At 45.9% G+C, this 11,080-nt stretch overlaps 1 protein-coding gene across 2 annotated transcripts in view; it reads right to left on the bottom strand.

Moving 5' to 3' along the window:
* Positions 1–11,080, bottom strand: part of LOC106805614 (uncharacterized protein ZK1073.1-like) — a 47,691-nt gene that overhangs the window by 24,221 nt on the left and 12,390 nt on the right. Inside the window, exon 1 of one of the 2 annotated variants that reach the window (XM_014807299.1) lies at positions 2,377–2,409. The exons of the other annotated variant lie outside the window; for it this stretch is intronic. The gene's annotated coding sequence lies outside the window, so the exon portion shown is untranslated. Of the gene's footprint in view, positions 1–2,376; positions 2,410–11,080 lie in introns of those variants that run through there. 2 annotated transcript variants of the gene reach the window in all.

The following is an 11,080-nucleotide window of genomic DNA, read 5'->3' on the forward strand; positions in this document are numbered from 1 at the left end:
ACATATATATATGTCATACATGTCATATATGTATATATGTATGTGGCTGAGGAGAGGGGAAAAGAGGGTTGGAGGAAAGGGGAGCGGGCTGGGGTGTAGGAAGAGGTTGCTGAGAGATGGGAGAGTGGATATTGGGGGAGGGGAGGAGGGGTAGAGGTTAGAAAGGCTCAGAGGGGAAAGGGCGGTCTTGTACATTTTCCTCTATCGGCTTCGCTTTACAATAGGCGGCAACATGTTACGAAGCGAGGCGTGAAAACTGCTGCTGTATTTAGATAGCTAGCAGCGTGTGAAGATGTCCGTGACGGGCCTTGAGCTAGAAGCACACGCACACACCTACACACACACACACACACACACACACACACACACACACACACACACACACACACACACACACACACACACACCACCGCACCGTACACACACCACAACACCGCGCGTAGCACCACAACATACCACCGCGTAGCACCGCGTAGCACCGTAACAAGCCAGCAAGAACGATTAGAATGTACACTATAATGTACACCACGCGTGCGTGCGTGCGTGTGTGCGTGCGTGTGTGCGTGCGTGAGCGTTTGTAAGCGCGCTCGTCTTGCTCTTGCTTATCCCTACCGTGCTAGTATGGGTATATGGGTTAATATAAGTTGATTATGAGCTGCTTGATATTTCCATACACTTAATTATGACCATAATTATTCTTGACTAATTATGAGTCCTATCAATAATATAATCTTCACTGCATGGGAAACAGCCGAATACTGCCGACTGTTGTAGAGTTGAACAGTAGAGTGAGCAACCTCTGACCTTACTATTGACGAAAAAAGGGTAAACGTGTCCGTAAACACCACAGGCTTTCACCAAGATCTCTGATGCTGTTGTCGGTCTAGATATGCCATATTTACACAGCGTGTTGTGCTGGTATGCGTTGGCAGGTGTGATCACTTACGACCTTGATACATCGATCCTATGCACTTCCTACAAACACACTTGATTTCCCTTGACAAAAAAGCAGCCGCCATTATGCAGTAAACGCACTTGAAAATTCGCCGACAAATCCTCTCCGTCTCTCCCATGAATGCTATATATTATAATATAGCATTTAACAAGAGCCTATACGCTGTCAGCAGGGAAACATTCAGCGCTGAAATTACTTCCCATGGCTATTCCACAGCAACTAATCACAAATTCTTCTGCAAGTCCGATCGCATCAGTGCTTAGCCGTGGATTACGCAGAGCAAGCAGTAATCTCAATTGAGATGGTAGGATCGTGTCTCGAACCTATACTCGAAAAAAGAAACATGAGAAATATGCTCTAAGTACGGCAATAAACTTATCGTTTTTGATAAAAGAAGAAACCCAAGAAATTAGTTACGCGCAAATGGCGTACGGCAGTTTTTAAATGACTCTGGCAGCCGCAGCATAATTGAGCGTTGAGATAAAAGGGTTTCAGCTTGTTTATTCGTTATTATTTATAACCGAATTTCGAAAAAACCTGTGGCTGTGTGACATATGTGCGTGTCATATGTAATACATCGAAATTTACGCTCAGGGTAGAATGACTAAAATGCATACTGCACAGTTGTCACGGCTATACAATTTAGCGTGCACTAAAAGCCAAATGTGTTGATGATTTGCAGGAACATTAGGCAGCCCCAGCATCATGCAGTGCACAAAAAGTCACGTGTGTGTGCAACTGTGCGTGCGTATGTGTGTCTGTGTGTGTGTGTGTGTTTGTGTGTGTGTGTGTGTGTGTGTGTGTGTGTGTGTGCGTGCGTGTGATTGGTGTTGTGGGCGCGGTTACTGTCTAGCTGGGTTGAGACGCTGTGTGAATCCGCAACCAAGAAACACCCGTGTGCCGCGCGGCTGCGGCGCGTTTGGTGTGTGGCGCGTTGGTATGTTGTGCGTGACCAGTGTGTGGTAGTGGGAAAACAACACACGTCCCGTGTGTGCGAGTGCTGCATGTGTGTGTTAGTGTGATTATGTGTGTGCGCGTGCGTGCATGTGTGTGTGTGCGCGCGCGTTTGTGCGTGCGTGCGTGCATGCGTACATGCGCGTGGGCGTCCGCGTGTGTGCGTGCGTGCGCGCGCGTGTATATACGCTACGCATACACATATACATAAATACTATACTGCATGTAATTATAAGCTGGACGGACTCGTCAACAGCTGATACTGACTAAATACAACGCCTCAGTAAATCCAGCAGTTATCCTTCACTCGACGATGCGAACCATCATTATAGTTACGAACGCTGGAAACAATTAGCGGCAGCAGGGGCGCACGTCATAAGCGTGAAGCCGCACACTGCTCATGGGGATCGTCGACAACGCGCCCCAGTGTTAGCTCATTACCGAGCTGACGCCCCTGTCACACTCACCTCCTCGTATGGCTTCAACGACGGACAACTCTTCACGACCAGCGCTAGCTTTCTCCAATTCCTGCTCGCTTCGAGCTGCTCGTCTCTCTTACCCCTGCTGCTCCCGAACATCACGCACCACGAGCGCGCACCTACAGTGCCGACGTATTGACAGCGGGGGAGGAGGGGAAGAAGAGTAGGAGGAGGAGGAGGAGGGGGAGGGACGCTCTCTACACACTGCTGAGTTGTCTCGCTCAAGTATTTCGCAGCTCGAGTCTCTGCTGACGCTACTCTAATGGTCACCCTCTAATGGTTGAATTCAGCAACACTGCTATATGGAAAGAATTCGACGTATAGACGTGTACACTTCGCAAATCGTCATATATATTAATGGGCCGCTAAGATTGCTCCCGTGTCAACAGGTTGCCTTATATACTCGCCACGTCCAGGGTGCGTTTTACCGCCCCTCGCCGACAAATCCCCTGTCGTGATAACGTTAGTTGCGTAGGCAACTGAATTAGCCGAGTAGACTGAAATCTGTATTAGAGGCTACATGTTACTTTGTAGGCATAGTGGACAGCCGTCCACAGAGGTGCTACGCTAATTATGTATTGTGCTTCAATCAATGTCGATCACGCAATGTCGATAAATATAAGAGCCGTGATAAATCAATTTTTCTACACAGCCATTAACCTGGATTAGACGGACATCTGCACGCTTTGAACAAAATATTGATCAAAAAACTGTCAAAAAAATTAGCAGGGATTTTCTCAAAACGTCGGAAACCAACTGCTCTTGATAAGTCGTCTGTCTTAATTGTTGCCTGAAATCGCGTTGTTTGAAATTGCCGTTGCTATTGCGTTATCCTACTAGTGACAATGCAGTATCTGCAAACTCCAATATCTACATATTAACTGGAAACTGCTGACCTATCTATCCATCCATCCGTCTGGCCGTTGTGTTTTCCGGCTTTTTTTCCCATATGGCTTCAGCTAATAATCGCAACCTCTTGGTCTACTGTGGCATATCAATTTGTCTACGATGCATACCTAATAGTAACTATGCATCAAAAAAGTTTAGCTGAAGCGTTTCGGCAGCTATTGGAGCATTCTGGTAACATCTTTAGCTTTCATTGTAACTATAGAACAATGCACTGTAGCATACGCGGTCAGATTCATCATAATATGCCGTGATAACTGCACACGATAAGTATGAGTCGACAGTATATATATGCACTTATACGGCGATGCTACCGAGGCCTGTGAAGATAAACCATATACAAAAATACACACAATACCTAACCATAGAAGTTATGACTTCACGACCTTTACCCTGCACCAGTGGGAGACGTTGGTCCGGCGTGGGTACAGCGCCACAGCATGATATATACTATCATCACAATGTGAAAACAACAAGGAAATATCTCGTCGGTGGGTTCAAACAAATTTCGCGTTATAACCAATGGCTTTTTGACCTTACACTGCTTTTTTTGCGAAAAGATTATTTGGCAGTCTCTATAGACCCTTTTGACTAATCACATGCAGAATGTGTTCTGGTGGTATCGCATTATTAATACAAGTCTGCATCCAGGACACAGCACATGAACCACGCTAGCAAGAGCACATTAATTATTCATATAACAGTTTACGTGCTCTTGACTCTGGGGAGGAAACACATTGCATGTGTAACAGGTTATTGTGAAGGCATGTAGGAAAGATTTTCTCTTTATTATGTAGAGATTACGTGCACTGCATGTCACAAGAAACTGTGACGTGGCGCCATAGAAATCACGCTCGATTATATCAAGAGTCCATAATAGAAGAGTCCATTTCTATTATGGACTCTTGATTATTTTTGAGTAACCACTTCAAATCAACAAATACTCGAACAGTACCAAGAATACTACTATGCATTTCATCTTCCACTTGGTTATACTTATATTATAATTCTGCTACTATTTGTTACCACTGGCGATGAAAGGAAACATTTGACATCACCCCAAGCCAATGTAATATACTGTTTAGTTATTCAGGGTCAGATACATATGAAAACTAGAAAAGGCAGTTAATTGTCACCAACTACATGTATCCCCCGTGATTTAGTATGAATGAAATATCTCTGTAAGGACGTAGAAGGTAGGTTGGTTACACAACTCATCTGCCTGAGATGTGCAAGTATGTTAAAACTGGTTGCCTTAGGGGTTTTGGTACGCGACACACCTTCTCCCCAAGATGTGTAAGTATACCAAGTTTGGTAGCAATAGGTAATTAGGGGCCGAGTTATAGAGCAGAAGGAAAATATGATCAAGGTCAAGGTAAAGGTCAAATAAAGGTCGTAGTGATTTAGTTTTGGTACGCTGCGCACCTTCTCCCCAAGATGTGTAAATATACCAAGTTTGATAGCGCTAGGTCAATTAGGGGGCGAGTTATAGAGCGGAAGGGAAATATGATCAAGGTCAAGGTAAAGGTCAAATAAAGGTCGCAGTGACCTGGTTTTGGTACGCTGCGCACCTACTCCCCAAGATGTGTAAGTATACCAAGTTTGGTAGCACTAGGTCAATTAGGGGTCGAGTTATAGAGCGGAAGGGAAAGTGTCTGCGGCGGCGGCGGCGGCTGGACAGACATGAAACCATAGTATCGCCGCCGACTTCGTCGCGGGGGATACAATAAATCTATGAGGGTTTATCAAAACAATTTCCTGAGGAGGACCCCGGACTTGCCGCCACGGCCTTCACCTCGTTTCTCGCCGGGCGCGCCCCTCTTTACGTCCCGGATCCACCCCTGGGGAGAGACACTCCCACACGCGCACACAGACGTCAATGAGATCTACTTCCACTCAGAAATAGCGAGCCCGTACAAAAATTTATCGAGCAATATAATATTCCAGTAAGATAAACTTTTTAGTAGTTTTTACATTCCTATGATCTGTTAAGCGCGTACTGCAAGTTGTTCACACATTCTATTAACTTGTCTAGAGGATTTAATCTCTAAAAACACTTTATCGCGAACGACTACAAAGATGCAATCAGACAATGTTGCAAAGGATCAGCTAGTCTCTGAGCCATTAGGAACTGAGAAGTCTGAGATGACCGGTGATATAACAAATTGTGATAAGATCGAACCCGTCAACATGTACATTCAACATTTGAAATCGCTGACCCCCGATGAAAAGCTGCCATAAATATTCGTAAACAAAATACCATTCCCTGATTACCACGTAAAAATGCCACCTAAAACGCCATGTTTAGCACGAACAAGCCTTGTGAATTGAATGAACGTAGTATGGCTTCTCAATTTCCCGAACATATAACAAGCGTGGTTAGATGTACTGATCCCAAACAGTCGGGTGTGAGGACTACGGGCTTCACATCAACAACAGACCTGCTGCTGCGGAGTCATGCGTGAGAGCGTCTCTTCGAGAGATTATTTCCCGGGAAGGACGGGGCATCACTTGTTTAGGGGGCGTGTCCGATCGCGATCGAAGAGAGGCCTACGTACACGCCCCCTAATCAGGCTGCCTATAAGGCTGCTAATTTACCGCACGCGTACTTCAAAGCTGGGATTGAGACGCACGCCGGAACTCTCACGAACGAAATTTCGAATATGTGTTTGAGGAGGCAGGCAGCAACCGCATACAGTGTGTGCAAGCACGTCCTCAGAGACACGTCAATGACATTTCCTGCACACGCACGACACGCGGCTAGCTGCGCAATATACGTACAGCGCATGCAGACGGAATCACACAGCGTACACAGCGGAATCAACCTACATTGGACGTATTCAGACGCATTGTACGTATGCCTGGCGACGGAGTAACGTATTTAACGTGTTTCTACCGTACAGCTAGCGTTCATTTGGCGTACTGTGAGCGTTTTGCGGGCGGGTTATACATATATATGGCCCATGAGTAACTCAATCAGTACCATAGTAAATGATGATGATGATGATGATGATGATCATGATGATGATCATGATGATGATGGTGATAACGATGATGATGATTATGATGATGATGATGATGATATATTTTTTTAAATAATATTAAAACAAGAACGTAGTTTCCTACGTGTGACCAACCTTACGAGTGACCACTTGTCCTGCAAGCATTTTTACTGAACTAACATACACTTCAACCCAAATCATGCACATTAATTTTCATGCTGACATGTGTAATTTGTTTGTTTCAACAGAGTGTATAATTGTAAGTGTATTATGTAATATAATTTAGTAGTTTTCCTATACTCTAGGTAGCTCTTCCTGACTAGTTTATGTGTAAAACGTATGCTACGTAAGGATTAAAGATGCCTTCCCACGCACATTTTTGTGACAATTAAACCACTGTAAAAACGTAAGTAAATAAATCACTACACTTTAACCGAACGTTAGCTTTGAAAATGCAACTGTAAAAATATGTATCAAGCCTATATTCGCTCAACGAAACAAGTGCCGCAGAGCGTACACCATCCGACACTTACTTTCGCATGTCAGCAGAAAGTACATTTCATTGTCCTTTCAATAGAAAGCCATAAAAATGCTAGGTCACCGCTGAAACAAAAAAAGTTGTTCAATGCCTCTGTCAGACCATGTCCTCAGAAAATGTTTAAAATTGCCTGTGCCATTGACCTTTGAGACCTGTGACGCTCCATTTCGGCAGCAGTGATGCGCTTTTCCTACCAGTGATGCTATACCCACTACACGAGCTAGGTCGAGCCGTTTAGATTTGTGCCGCAATTCTGCATTTCTCCCTATACTTAAGTTAAGGAGTGAATGTTCCCCTTCTTTTACACCTCTTGACCTTTGACTTTGACCGCCCAGCTTCGACATCCAACTCGTTTTCGATTTCCCCCCCCCGGCATTTACAGGAAACGATTAGAGACTTTGGTATCTATTTCGTATTTATTATTTATTTATTTTATTTATTTATCGTATTTATCGTATTTTATTTAGCATTATATTTTATTGAAAAGCTCCAAGTGCCTGTGACCAGCACAGTCATAGATATCATATATAACACGTGTTATATGATATCAGGAGTTAATGAGACATTTGTCTCATCAACTCCTGAGATATCTATGAGCACATTCAGCTTCATGACATTCAGCGCTTGGCAACACCGCATGGCAACCAGATGAGACGGGGATATAGAGAGCGGTTGCCGAAAGTGAGGTGTTGATCCCAAGCGCTATAAGCGGCAGATCTTGCGCGCAGTTCGCGCAAGGCGCACGCGACGCCGAACGGAACGTCGTGCGCGCGACTATGCACTGGCTGGCAGCTATGGATCCGTGCGCCGAATGCATAGGCCGGCGCACGGATCCATAGCTGCCAGCGAAGAGTCGACGATTTTAGGGGCAATAGAATGAAGGGCTTAGAGTCCATTGAGGTGTTCTGGTAGCTAATTAGAATTGTAAGTTCATTGGAAATATTCCGACAACTGTCCTATACAATATGTAAGCAAACGGCGCCGAATGTTTACTGTCATGGAATTTATTATTGTAGCGAAGTCATGAAAAGAACAAGCAGTGTTTGCAACTGTTGCTCGCCGGTCATAAGCCGACGCCGTTCTCTCTGTCTTTCTGGGTGTGTCCCTGTGTGTCTCTCTGTGTCTCTCTCTCGCATGCTCTCTCTCTCTCTCTCTCTCTCTCTCTCTCTCTCTCTCTCTCTCTCTCCTCTCTCTGTTTGTCTTCATTTCCTCTGTCTCTTTCTCGCCCTGTTCTCGCTTTGTCGCCGTCTCTTCTTTTGCTCTCTCTGTCGCTGTCCTTCCCTCTCTCTCTCTGTCCCCTCCCTCTGTCTCTCTCTGTCTGTGTGGCTGTATGTATCTCTCTCTGTCTGTCTTTCTTCCTCTCTATCTCCCTCTGTCCGTCTTGGTTTCTCGCCCCTCTCTTGCCTCTGTTGCTGTGTCGCTCTGTCGCTCTTTCTCGCTTTGTCCATATGTGTGTCGCCCGTCTCTATCTCTGTGTGTGTCTCTCGGCCGCTCTCTCTCTCCCGCGCACGCGCTGTGTCTGTTTGTGTTGTAGTGTGAGTCGCCCCCCCCCCCCTGTGTGTGACTCTCTCTCGCTGTCTCGTTTTGTCTCGCGTGTCTCTCGTAGTTTCATATCTGGGGATGGCAAGATGAATGTACATTCTGTGTATTCTGAATGGTGTTATGATGTATTTCTTCAGTGTGTTAGACAATCGGCGATGCTAGAAACGAAACTGCGCCGACTGTTTACTGTCATGGCATTTTATTTGTAGTACGTCTCCTCGGCGCCAAAGTGGCGGCGCGCGCGCACATGAATGACGCGCGCGTAAACGACTTTTGCCCGCCCTTCAAACAGCATATAAACAGCAAGACCTCAATAGTTATGACGTTGTTATGACGTTGTATGGGAGAGGACATTGTCGTCGCGCCGCCGCCACAACACGCTTACGTGCGCACATGCGTCTCGGCCATCATTGCGCGCACCGGAACGGCGGCCCCCGTAAAGGCGCAGACTCGCGCAGCCGAAGAACAGCCGAAGCGGTTCGCGTCAGTCCCCACACCCGCGAGCTGCCATCATCGCGGCCGCTGGAACGGGCCGCCCCGTAGAGCGGCAGACTCGCGGAGCGAAGCAACAGCGCACGCGGGTCGCGTGAGTGCGACGCCACGGCAGCGACCAACACCCCCCTGCAACGAGGTTTATTGATATTGCATTACAGGCATATACGATAAGGAACTGAATAGCAGACATGTGCAGGGTTCGGCGGGCGCTCCTTAGTCACTCGCCACTATACGTAATGCACTATATCGACATTAATACACTGTATAACACTATACTTGCGTCGCTCGCACCTTAACCAAGCTAGCCAGCTCACGCTGCCGTGTGCTGAGAGGTAGCGTTTTTGCCCCTCCATCCGTTAACATTATTTACAAGTAAACTCCAATTAACGTCTCGTCGGCGCCAAAGTCGGCGGCGCGCGCGAAATGAATTAAACCGCATCACACATCCCGTATCCCGTACACATGTCCGTACAGAGCGTGTATGTACACATGCTGTAGTTAATCACGCCCGGGACGCCACGGCAAAAACATTCGCGCGCGCTGCGGGGAAACAAGAAAAACGCCAAGCAATCGACACTGTAGCAAGCATTAAGCTTGACTTATGACCCTTTGTACTTATGACTTGAAACGCAGAAGTGCGTTATGTTAGCCTATAATCGATGAGTATGAAATATTTAGAATTACAAAGGAAACTGGAACTGAACTTGAATTTATATATAAGCAAAAGAAATGTACAACATACATTTGCGTTATGTTATAAGTTCGAACATACAGTGTGTATAGTGTTATAATTTACGGGAAAGCTGACGCGGAAATCGCGTAGCAATTAACGTTCCAGTTTCGGGTGAACGTGACACCATGTACAAGTACAATTGTACTAGCATCCGATCTGCACGTACACATATTACTTCGAAAGGGAAAGTCCGAAAACATGTTATAAGTTACGCCAAAGCTGAACAGAATGGAACACAGCCACTTCATGTTGCATGACTTTCGTAAGAAGTGATAGATGAAAGATAGCCGATAGGCTATATAAGGTAGGTAGGTATGGCTAGGTACGTACAGGTAGGCGAGCAACATTATCTAACAACTATAAACATACTACAAGGCTTACACATGTGTGCGGTATGAACGTTCTTTTCTTTGTGAGCATGTAGAAAGACGTGAACATTTAAGTATACACAGTTACGTAAACTATTGTAACGACTACTATTAGGAGACTATTACGAGACTATTCGAACGTTGTCTCACCTATGGAAAGAAATGTTTCGTCCTTTCGACTCCTGACATGGAAGAACCTTACACTTGCACGCAGTACAACAGCCTGGCATCATATATCGATGGATGAAAGATCGATGGGTATGTATGAATTCGAAAGAAGATATGCTCTATGCTGTATGCTCTACGCTGTATGCAGAGGGCTATGGTATTATGCACTCTGCTGCTCTGCTATATATACATGCTTGAAGTATGACGTCATGATCCGAAACATCACACCATGGGGGGTAATAAGAGACATACGCGGCTTGCTGCTTTTCCACATAACGTCTAGTGGGAATTCTCAGTCTAAACAACCATCAATCAGTGAGGGCCTGCGGGTCCTAAGATGGCTACGATATTCACACTCGGACGTACGTCACGATTCGAGCTAGACTGGTACGGACCTTAACTCGGCCAAGGTACTTTCGCTACACTAAAGTTATAGTTAGTGCAGCGTGTGGAACTCTCCACCGCGGAGCAGTCTAAGCCGAATCGCCGTTCCTTGTGTGAAAAATTCTCTGGAAAATCCCTCGAAGAGAGCCTCGTCGCGAGCCATCTATGGACGCCATATGTACGAGAATAAGTTCATGGGCGTGAAATGGAAGAAATTGAAAATCGCGCTTTTCTAGAGGAAAACTAAAGGCCGACCAAAAACTTGCAATTACGAGCATTTGGATTTATTCTCGCCCTAGCGTGCAGAGTCGAAAGCTTCTGCAATCGCCACAATCCTCAATGACCGATTATGCGGCTTTATGTACTACCGAGCGGCTCGCGTAGATAGTTCTACATAGAGGGCAGCGAATTCGATCAAAGGCATTTTATGTGTTTTTTACGTGCGTGTACGTGGCGTGTATCTCCGTGTACTCGCGTGTACCCGCGTGCACGTGCGTGTACCCGCGTGTACGTGCGTGTATCTGTGTGTACTGTGCGGTAGCTGCCGTGTACTTGC

The sequence above is a fragment of the Priapulus caudatus genome, unplaced genomic scaffold, assembly GCF_000485595.1.
Source record: "Priapulus caudatus unplaced genomic scaffold, Priapulus_caudatus-5.0.1 Scaffold120, whole genome shotgun sequence".
Lineage (NCBI taxonomy): Eukaryota > Metazoa > Priapulida > Priapulimorpha > Priapulimorphida > Priapulidae > Priapulus > Priapulus caudatus.